Source organism: Odontesthes bonariensis, chromosome 11 (genome assembly GCF_027942865.1).
Source record: "Odontesthes bonariensis isolate fOdoBon6 chromosome 11, fOdoBon6.hap1, whole genome shotgun sequence".
NCBI lineage: Eukaryota > Metazoa > Chordata > Actinopteri > Atheriniformes > Atherinopsidae > Odontesthes > Odontesthes bonariensis.
In genome coordinates this window covers 8,624,778-8,636,124 of record NC_134516.1, presented here as the reverse complement: position 1 = coordinate 8,636,124, position 11,347 = coordinate 8,624,778, and the positions used below count along the sequence as shown (strand labels likewise).

Here is an 11,347-nt window from a genome sequence, read left to right as displayed (position 1 = left end):
ATGGGACGAGCTGCTGACACCACGATGAGTGAGAGAAAAGGTTTGGAGTTGGAATTTAATCAGTGGAGTCGGTTTCTGAATCGAAGTGTTTAAGAAAGCCATCATCCGAAGAAACATTTTAGGGTAAAAACTCAGAGAAGAATCAAATGTGCTCACAGTTTGCAGCAGAATAAGAAGTAAAAAAAATAATTGGGCCAATATGAAACGTTTCAATAACAACAATTAATTAAAGAAAAGTCACATTTCTGGTTTTACACAACTCAGAATATTTCAACACAGTTATGTACGTGTTCGGCACCTGGTGTGTCTTTGTCTGCTATTTGTTTCTGTTCATTCAGTCACATTTCAGTTCATCAAATATTAACACGATTTAGCTCAAATTTAAATTTCTGCCTCTGAACAGGGATACAAGTATTTTATATTTATATTCCCACTTTTCTTCATATATTTCTGTATATATTTCCACATTTATTTCCTTCATCTTTGACAGATCTGTCCTGTTTGTGGCAGTTCAGTAAAAATATGGAGTTTCTGCAGTCCGGGGGCTGAACTGACATCATGCAGTTTATCTTTACACCACAAGAGGGCGACACATCACCTTAAGTGAAGAGTCCCCTTCCTTCACAGTTCCAGCAGATATTAGTTACATTAGAGCCGAACTGAACATGGATCAGTAACATTTATTAAGTCCTGATCACTGGAGGCGGCCTTGTTACCACATGGGTAGTGAGACAATCAATCTGGCAAAGACTGGTTGCCCCTGCAGCTCCTATAAAGCTGCCCCGAAGAGGGCAGATGAGAAGCCGGTGTGACAGCAGGATTAGATTTCTCTCCATTTCAGACACAACGGGACAACAATGCTGAAAACATTCAAACTGATAAAGTACAACAATCTTTACGAGAAGTTTCATCCTTAAAGGTTTTTTCCAGTGACTGTGCAGGTTTGAAACTGCTCCTACTTTCCATCTTCACTGAGTAATGATAAGAAATGTGAGCTGTGGTAAAACTCCAGCATTAACTAAATATGACAATGTTGTTAAAGTATTAATATGACTGCTCTCTTCCATCATAAAACCTCATTTTATAAAGATTTCCCACATTTCAATGTTCATCTTGACTGAGGGTGTAGTTACAGCTTATGGCCACCAGAGGGAAGCACATAGACAGATGCAAAGGTTGTTAAGTTCGCAGAGACGCAGTTAGAAATCACTTCCGGTGAGGACATAAAATAAAAGCTTCCCAAATAATTGTAAGAGCTTTTTTTTATGTTAGTGTTGATCCTATATTCATGTACATAATAACGTACTTTTTTAAAGAAATGTATTGTTGTAAAATATTCCCAGTTCACATATTTGATGTTGCTTGTTTTGTTTTCATCATTTAGAAGACATGAATCTTGAATCTAGTTTTCCTTTTCCTGCCTCAGCTCATGTCCCACCAGGGCTCTCAAGTGTTGAATGCAGGCAAGAGTGACATCCCAGGCCGCAGGAATGGGGTTCTTTCATTAATAATACTATTATTAGTGTTGTTATTATTAATAACTGCTTAATAACTCAGACTCATGGGAGACGTGCTTGTTTCCTGCCGTTTCCAAGACCGAAAGGACCGCGCGTGACTGTCCCGCCCAACGCGTGAGCCTTGAGAGCCCCGTGTCCCACACTCCAGAGACGCTCTGATCCGGGACCTGAAGGACAGCCTCGGCCTTGTTTCAGTATCAGATGTGAATGAGCCCAAATACAAGAGCAGAGGCTGCAGGAAATAACTGAGTTTACTGTAAAAATGTGGACAAATGAAAGTTTTGACCCGATGGTGTTAGCAGAGAACAGCTCAAGCTGATCCAGAAGGAAACACAGATGTGTGCACAAAATATAAAATTTCCTTTCATTCCAGGCTGATTGTGACCAACAGCAGCCACATCCTGAAGGAGCTAAAACACGATTTCAGATCCACTGAGGTCAAAGGTCAGAGCAGATGATCTAAATGAAGCGTGTTGAAGGCTCTCCTGACTGCAGTTAAAGCAGAAAGTCCTCTTCAGCTGTATTAATACTAAATCAGTTCCTGTCGCACATCTCTCTGGGTTTAGGGTGTTTTATTCCTACCTGAGACGGTAACCCCTGTGAAACCATCACAGGTTAAAGTTGGACTGTTCAGATTCAGTCCATTCTTGTCCTGATAGCATTTAGCTTTAGACTTTTTCTCATGTTTCATGTCTCATTTGTGTGGCTGTTTTCTCTTTTTGTTAACAACATGGATGCTTCTTTAGAGCAGTCTGAATGTTTGCTTTGGGACCAGTAACAGAAGGATGTACATTGTTTACATTCATACGGGACACAAAAGGCGTCTGATTCTGATCATTGTGCCAACACAGTTTCTGCAGTGCAGCACTAACTCTGTGTGGGGGGGTCAGCAGGGACCCCTTCAGGGACATTAGGTCAGACGAGCTCTGATGATGACCACATGAGGATTTCTGTCTCTGTATCTGCTGATGGAGAGGAGGCAAAGAGCCGCCGGCAGCGTTTGTCTTGCTGGATGTTTCTGAGCGGCTGCAGCTTCTTCTTCTCTGGAGCTCATATTCATGACGGCACCCTGTGACCATCATCCTGACGTTCACACTTCTGACTGTTGGCTTCAGCAGGAAATCATTTTGTTGTTGTGTGAAACAAAGAGAAGCCATAACTGTTGCATCAGTGCTGTGAGGAGCCGGATTTATTTCTGCTTCTCTGTATTTATTCTGGAGGTTGTCTCAGGGTAACGATGCAGTAGCTGAACACTCAGGAAAAAACAGGTTAAAAGCACTTTAACTGTAAGAAAGGATCAGAAGGATGAGTTTTAGTTCAGTTTAGTGACTCTGTGGCAGAAACAGAGCTGGATCTCAGAGGCCTTTTCTGTACGAGCCAGTTTACAGCAGAAACACTTTGATCTGCTGCTGAAGAGAAGAAATGTTCCAGCGTGTTCCTGAGCAGCTGCTGATGGACTCATTCAGAAAGAGGCAGATCCCTGAAGCTTCCAGCTGTTGGCTTTCACACATCATTTCATCAGGTGTGACACAAGTCACGAGTCAGCTTTTAAACAGCAGCAAACAGGTGTGCACGCTAACATTTAGAAATGCAGAATAAAAGAAGATATCAGACATTTCTCAGTGAAACTCTCATTCTGGAAGTCGGTGGTCAAACAACACTGAGAGTCTGCAGGCTTGTTGGCAGCTCTCAGCTAAATGCTGACAGCACTCAGTCTGCAGCAGGCCTCCAAAGACCTGAGAGTCCAGGCTCCAGTGCGGATCCTCTGGGACCAGACAGCCTGCAAATTTAATATGCTTTCTCTTTCCTTCTGAACAGGAAACCTTTTTCTCCGTCTCAGGAGCCAAATCCTGTTTGTTTCTGGCTTTGGAGCGACTGACTCCACGATGGTGAGATCAGGACTGAGGCTCAGATCTGTGGCCAAGCAGTGTCCTTCATCACGTAGAGGTCTGATTATGATGCAATATGTCTGAGTGACCTCATATTCAAAGAGTCAAAACTGTCAAAAGCACTGAAAAATAATAATTCCATTTTAAAAACAAGGTTTTTCAGGAGAGTTTGCAGCTTCTGCATCCTGTGCAGCAGAAAGGCTGAAAGCAGAAAGTCGTTGGAGCCTCAGAAGAGTCTTAATTCTACCTAAACACATGTTACAGTGGAGAAGTTCATCATGCATCATGTTTGTGTTCCACAGACCTTATTGTGTGTGTTTATTCATTCATATCTGCCATGAAGAAGCGCTGGGAAATGAAACGGCCGTTATTACTGGCCTCTAGCGGTTAAACCGCACAGCTACATCAATCAATGCTTCATGATTTAACCGGAAGTCAGATCACCAGTACCATGGTACAGCGAGAACTATAAAGTCTGCTCTGTTTAAATTTACTGTCACATGAAATAGCCACGTTTTAGCACCACATTCACTCATTCTCTACTTAACCTATAAACTAAATATAACTGGAGCGAACAAAGATGCTAGCTAACTGCTGCTAACTAGCTAGCGTTAACTGTAGCTTAGTTTACACTTAAAGAAAAAACCTGCGCCTTTCACACAAAGAGGCCACCAACTTATTTACATTCAGTTTCTCCTGAGTAAAACAAGTTTCAGCTGTTATCAGATCAAACAGCTTTATATTACGTCTGTGAGGTGCAGCACAGCGTTAATAGCATTTTATTGTGAAAGGTTGTACAGGAAGTGTCAGTCATTTGTAACATCGCTAGCTTTACCTTTTCCGTAGATACCATCTGTGGCCACTAGAGGGCAGAAACGCCCTGCTCACAGCATAAAGACTGAATCTGCAGACTGCAGCTGGCTGCCTTCATCATATGAACAAAATGACTTTGGAACAGATTTCCCTCCATTTCAGACACAACGGGACAACAATGCTGTCAGTAAAACATTCAAACTGACAAAGTACAACAATCTTTAGGAGAAGTTTTGTTTGAAACTGATCTATCTATCTATGACAGTGTTGTGAAAGTATTAATATGACTGCTCTCTTCCATCATAAAACTTAATTTTATAAAGATTTCCCACATTTCAATGTAGTGATGGGATACTCGATTCCTTTTACTGACTCGAGTCACTCACTAAAGTGAATCGGGTTCTCGAGTCACTTGAATCAGTCACCCAGAGTGTGCGCAGGAATGTACAAACAAGTTCCAAACCACGTCCCAAATCATTGTGAAAAAGGCTAAAAGTCCAGAAGTCTCCAAGGCCAAACATTTATTTTTCTTTCTTTCTCTCTAAATAAATTCTACAAACAGCCAATAAATTAACATTCAGTGCAAAACTGTGCACAATTATAATAAAATGTATTAAACTGTGCACAAATAGAACATTTAAATAACCTGAACTATAGTGCAAAGTAATAATATTCTAACATTCAACACTGCACCATTAGAATAAAATAATTATGTACAGAATGAAGGAACTCCCGCTTCCTTCAAAATAAAGCCGAGAGGGAGAGAGAGCTGTGAGCTGTGAGTCGGGTAAAATAAATCATGGAAATATAAATACTGTTGGAGCTATTTATTCCTGATCTTCGTTACTTTGAATTTGGTTCAAATGTATTCTTAGTTTACTTTATATTTTTGGGGAGTTATTGACAGAGTTTATTTGTAGGTTAATAATTGTTTGTTTTGTGTGTGGGGCATTATTCAGACGCACTCAGCCCACGAGCAGCAGAGCTCCTCAGCTGGCGTGTTACTCAGAAGATGACGTCATGAAGCTGCTGAATAAGGCTTCGGAGATTTGGATGAGACCCAACGCTTGAAGTTTCCTTTCTTGCTGCCCTTGAGTTAACGCGGCCAATGAGGTGTGCAGAGTGGTGTTCACATGATGTTCCCACGTGTTTAAGATGCTGCACCGACGCTTTCACATCACCTGTTTCACTGCATGCAAACACGGCACATTGCAAGCAAATGGAGCGCATTATGGGAGCTGTTTGTGCTGGAGATGTTTCTTTAATGTTTATTCTCTTTGGAAAGGCTTTGTATCCTGTGAAGTTCAGTTTATGATTTGTTTGTTTTCATTTCTCTAGTTCTCACAGCATGACTGACCACAGCCATGTGCAAATAAATGCCCGTGCATGAGAGGAAGGACTTGTGTTGGTGATTCCAACTGAAGGGAGTAACACTCAGTCATTTCAGTGATGCGTCCCTCAGGTTCAGCCTCGGTGAACACCTTTACTTTCTCTCACAGCCTTCTGTGTTTCTCACTGACTGATTCCATCTGAGTTATGAAGCCAAAGCAGGAAACCGGGAAAAGATGTGAAAAACATCTGGATTGCACTGATGTGTGTGTTTAGAAAGCCTGAACTTCTAAAGGTCCATGTGGTGACCATGTGTTCTGATGGTGTTGTATGAGTTTTATAAACTCTGAGGTGTCAAACAGAAGCTGTGAACATTACCAGCGGCTCTGCTGCCATTCCTCCAGAAACACTTCCGCTGCTCCGGCTTCAGGAGCCAGTAGGAGCTCTGTCCGTCTCTGACGTCACGAGCAATAACCAATGGGAGAGTTTGGAACAAGCCCCGCCCCCTGATTGGCGGCTCCTGCCGGGCTGAAGCACAGAGATGAATCCAGAGAGCAGAGCAGCCTCGTTCCCTCTGTTAAAGACACCTTTATGTCCACTGAATCCAGTCTGAGGAGAACTCTGAAATGTTCCAGCTAACAGGAAAGTTGTCCACAAGAACCAACACAAGAGGCTCCATGTTTTAAGGGTTAGCTACAGCAGAAAGTTTCAGCGCTTTGGAGGAGCAGACAGGAGTCCAGCAGCTGAGGAGTGAACCCCAAAAAACCCATTCAACACGCCTAAAAGGCAACCTACAGAAACTCAAGTGTCCGCTACATTTGGGATGTTTCCTCTGCTGTACTTGGTGTCGAGCAGCCGCTTAAAGCAGCAACTGACGCCTTCGCTCTCAGCCACCAGACTCCATTGAGAAAACCCCTCATTTTAGCTCCCCGGACACCGCAGTCGTTGGTCCGTTTGTGGGACTCTGGTGTTTCACATGTTGGGTAAAACTCCAGAGTCCCACATTAACAGGAAAACTACCCACTGAGGCACCGCTGGACTGATAGTAAGGCATACCGGGCATTTGCCCGCTGGCCTGATGACTTACTGGCCTGCGCTTTTTTTTTTTACGAAATATAATTTAATAAAGATTTAAAACATAACGCAATATGTGGATAACGGTGTATAAACCCTCCTATTGGTGCATAAACTGGTAGATCGGCCCTTTAGTCATGATTGATTGAAGCCTGGGCCAATGAGGTGAAGGGCAGGCCAGGGGCGAAGCTCGGCTCTTTTGACTCGGCTCCCGAACGGCCACCTCTGGAACCTGATTGGACACCTCAGGTGTCACTCCAGTTGATTGACAGGCAAGTCTCGTTGAAAGATGAGTGAGAAATGCGGCGTCTTTGAAATGAGGAGCAGGCATAGAGAGTGTGGTGTTGCACTGTCAGAGTGAACCTACTTTCGTGGAATACATCATTTTGAGTTAAGTTTTAATGTGATTTCCAAATGATTCATTGTTTTTAAAGACTGTACATTTAGAGAAGAGATTTTGTTGCCAATTGTTAGGCTAAACGAGTAGGCTAAAGTTATGAAAGGCTAATGTCACGTTAGCATGAAGCTATTATATACTGTAGCACTTTAAAGTGGTACCTTGAGTTAAGAGTGTCCCGACATATGAGTTTTTTTAAGAGCCGTTATTCCGTCTATTTTTATTTCATGGAACGGATTAATGGCATTTCCATTCATTTAATGGTGAATATTGATTGGACTACGAGCTATTTGACTTATGAGCTCTGTCACGGAACCAATTAAACTTACCACTGTGTTGGGATTGTGGTGTTGGGATTGTGTGTGTGTGTGTGTGTGGGGGGGGGGGGGGGGGGGGGGGGGATATCATTCAGTAAGTATATAATCAACACAGTTCATAAGGATTTCATAACTGTAACGTTAGATGAAACTGATGAAAAGCTTTTTTGTTATTATAAAGGTCTAAAAGTATAACTTTAGCCAAGGTACTTAAACTGACTGACCTACATGATCTCGTTTAATTTTATAGCAGCTAGGCTTGGAGTTGGTTTTAAACCAGCAGCCCTGGCAGCTCCCAACCTGAAGCAAGCCAGTGTGGGCAGACACAAGTAGCCAGGCTACCACCACCAGGTCAGAGTATTCAAAGGCAACTAAATGCATCTCCACTTTATAGAAGTGGAGCCTCACTTTGCCCAGATTGTTAATGTAAAGAGGGGGATGCGTATGTCCTGCTGGTGAATATTGTGATCACAATAGTGTGAGTGGGTGTGAGATGTGTGATGCATGCATCATTTTTGTTGTTTTTCTGTAGACATCAGTTGTGACTGGCCAGACCTGTGGACTGTCAAACAAAAAGAAGAATTTAAATCCAAGTTTTGTTGAATGATTTCAAATAACATTCATTCAAAAAAATGATATTCAATATTTGCAGTGATATTATATACTGTATATCTATTTTATCTGATTGGTTTTGATGTTTGGAAGGGAATGATTTTTGGTGAAATATGAACAAGGATGCATTGTCACTGCACCTGATCAAGTCATAATAATTTTGTATTAGTGAGTGGAAACAGTGGTTAAGGGACCAAAAAAAAACATGCTGTCACAGCGCACTTAATTTTTTTCCCCTTCAATACCTGGTGGTGGCCTGGTCTTGGTTAAAAATGCCCGGCCTGAAAAATTTCCCCAGTCCAGCCCTGCACTGAGGCAGCTGCAGACCAACGACCAAAGCGGAACTTTGGAAGGTGAAACAGCTGGTTTCCTCTACAGTCTGCTAACTGCGGCCAGAACCACTAAATTAACAAATATATGGGTGAAAATAGTGGAAGTTTAGCCGTAAAGGGATCCAGACTAACCCCTCCATGCAGCCGCTGTGTTTTTATATCGTTTTATTTCACTTTAGTAAAACACGGAATGTTTTTTTGTCAGCATTTTACAGCAAATTACTTCTCTGTGTGTAATATAACCGAATTATCAATAAATCTCTTTCTTATTGAAATATTCTACAGCTTTTCTTGTTTGAATCCAGACCAACTCTGACATACTGACACTAATGTGGTCCGTTACGTCCACGTTAACACTAAATAAATCTTCAGGAAGTCATTTTCCGGTGTTCTGTCGATTTCTCCTACTCGTCGAGAAATGCTACCTTGTGTTTTTGCGCATGCGCGCGCATGCGCAGAGACAATTTTCTAAGTTTTCGTTGTCCCGCCCATCATTTTTTGCTACCCTTTCACCCTACTAAGGTAGGAGAAATTGAGGAGAAATTTTTCATTCGTTTTCGTTTTCACGCCCATAATTATTTATAATTATTTGCTACCCTAACGGTGAGTAACATCCTCAAAATCCTGATTCCTTTTGGAAGACATGCAAAGTAATAAAACACTTATCGTATTAACAAGCAGTTAGCTTAACATGCACAAAATGCATTCGTATTAACAAGCAGTTAGCTTAACATGCACAAAATGCATTGTTGCTCATGTTGTGGGGGTAGTATGTGTGCAGTGTGGTTGTCGGTGTGATGTTGTGTGAGTTTATGCATGAATTGATTTGATTATTGATTTTATTATGTAAAGCACTTTGTGCTGCTTTTTTTATTATGAAAGGTGCTATATAAATAAAGTTTGATTTGAGTTTATTTGATTTGATTAATTAATAACAGCGATGCTGTTTTTCGAAATGGAAGAAAACTGGAGAAAAATTTACAAGCACCTTTCTGAGGGACTATACCCAGAAGGGTATAGTAAGTCCCAAAGACAGAACCTCAGAAGGTACACTGGAAAATTCACACTCAAGGGTGAGTATCTGAAATGCATTCAAATGTAGCTATTGCGGTACATGGATTCATCTGTAATGATTTTTTTTTTTTTAATGAATTTTCACTTCAGATGATGAGCTCTTTTTTGGACAGAAGAGGGCCATCAGAACCAAAGAAGATGCTCAAAAAATTTTCCATGAATTTCACAGTTCACCAATGGGGGGGCATTCTGGAATAATCAAAACCAGAAATGCCATTTGCTCCAGATTTTACTGGAAAGGAATGAGCTTGGACATTGATACCTGGGTATGTTCTCTCAAGTTTCTTTTCTATTTTTGTTATTTATGTCTTTCAACTTTTATTAAGCTATATAAATGTTAATTATTGAAGGTGCTGGAATGTGACAAGTGCCAGAGGGTTGCTCAAGAATACATGGAGCATGGGAATGTTGCCATGACGGAGACATTGCCACAAGCTGTTGCACAAGCACGGTTTGATGTAGCTTGTGCACTGCTTCAGTCAAAAGGTGAGTGGTATCGAACACTGATTTAAGTTGACTGTATTTTATTACTATGTACGTTCAGTTCTAAATCTTACAAAATCCATGGGTTACAGGGAAAGCAGATGATTATTGTGTGGTGTGCTCCTATCTGGAAACTGATGCTGATACCAGCATGATCGAAATGGTAAAGTTCATGAAATTTATGCTTTGTAGGGCACAAAACCCACTTGATTATCGCTATGAAAAGATCATGGGTTGGGTTAAACAGATATGCAACCTTTACAGCCATAGTGCTTTGTATTGATTTTTCCATTTACATATATTATGATTTTATTTATTTTTTTTGTAGGTGCAGTGCGATCTCTGCAGTCGGTGGGCACATTTTCAATGTGCCAATTATAAGAAACACTGTGGCACAAAATACATGTGCCCAAAATGTGTTTGCGGGGCTTCCGGCAGTGCAGTGGCCTGAGTTTTGGATCCCACATTGGACGGCCCCTTATTTCCTATCACCCCCCATCCTCTCCCCCATCCTCTCCCCCCTCTCTCTGCCCCATCCTCTCCTTTGTGAAGGAGATAATGTATATGTAACCATTAAAACCTCTGTTCTAGTTCTCCTTCCTGTCTTGTCATTCGCCATATGATTTTTGTATTTGCGACACTTCAGGCTTTATTTAGGTGACTCTGCTCCATCATTGTCAAGAATGATTTGAGAAGGGGTAGCATTATTTGACAGGGTCATATTGGCCTATCAAAATTTGCTACCCTCTTAAAAATTGATTAGATAATGTTATGAACATGCTGCCATTCATCCTACAGTGGCAGTGAGGAGATAAGTTGTCTTACAAGAATGATTTGAGAAGGGGTAGCATTATTTGACAGGGTCATATTGGCCTATCAAAATTTGCTACCCTTAAATAAATCAATTTCATTACACTTTTTATAATTACACACATGACAGACAAAAACGCTTACTTTATGACTTTATTTGATATACAGAGGTAGAAAACCATAAAGTAGCATTTTTTGATAGGGTAGCAAAAACCGATAGGCGTGTCTATCGGTTTTTGCTGCGGTAGCATTTCTCGACGAAGTAGGAAAAATCGACAGAACACCGGCTTCAGCTCTGCACCGCCCTATAAAATCCTGATTTTACAGCAGCGACGTTGTCCAATAAGATCAACATCAAAGTCAGTTAAAGAGCACGTCTGTGCGGTTAATTCGGCTTCATTCCCATGGAAAATGATCCCCGAGAGAGAAAGTTATGAGTGATGTTACGTTGGAACTCCTGCCGGCTGCTGTTCTTCTTCTTCTTCTCTGTCAGCGGCGGTTACTCAGCAGCTTGTAGGCGCATTACCGCCACCTGCCGGACTGGAGTGTGCATCAGGATGGCGACTCTCTCCAAGCCCTCCTAATTAATCTCTGCTCTCTTCCCAAATCTAAAAGCAGCTCCATCTCTCCATCAGCCGAGCTTCTCTGTAACATCTCTCCATCAGCCGGTTGCTCTTTTGGAGTTTTTAGCGGCTGCCTT

The 11,347-nt window shown here is 41.6% G+C and overlaps 2 protein-coding genes and 1 long non-coding RNA gene across 4 annotated transcripts in view; 2 read left to right on the top strand and 1 right to left on the bottom strand.

The window, feature by feature from the left end:
• The window catches only part of LOC142391563 (uncharacterized), a 251,014-nt gene that overhangs the window by 144,398 nt on the left and 95,269 nt on the right, over positions 1–11,347 (bottom strand). The gene's annotated exons all lie outside the window — the stretch shown is intronic.
• The window catches only part of LOC142391552 (NLR family CARD domain-containing protein 3-like), a 105,298-nt gene that overhangs the window by 83,611 nt on the left and 10,340 nt on the right, over positions 1–11,347 (top strand). The window lies entirely within an intron of this gene.
• LOC142391576 (uncharacterized) lies at positions 9,755–10,363 on the top strand. Its single transcript, XR_012770591.1, has 3 exons — positions 9,755–9,840; positions 9,930–10,000; positions 10,166–10,363. It is a non-coding gene; the product is annotated as an uncharacterized LOC142391576 (long non-coding RNA).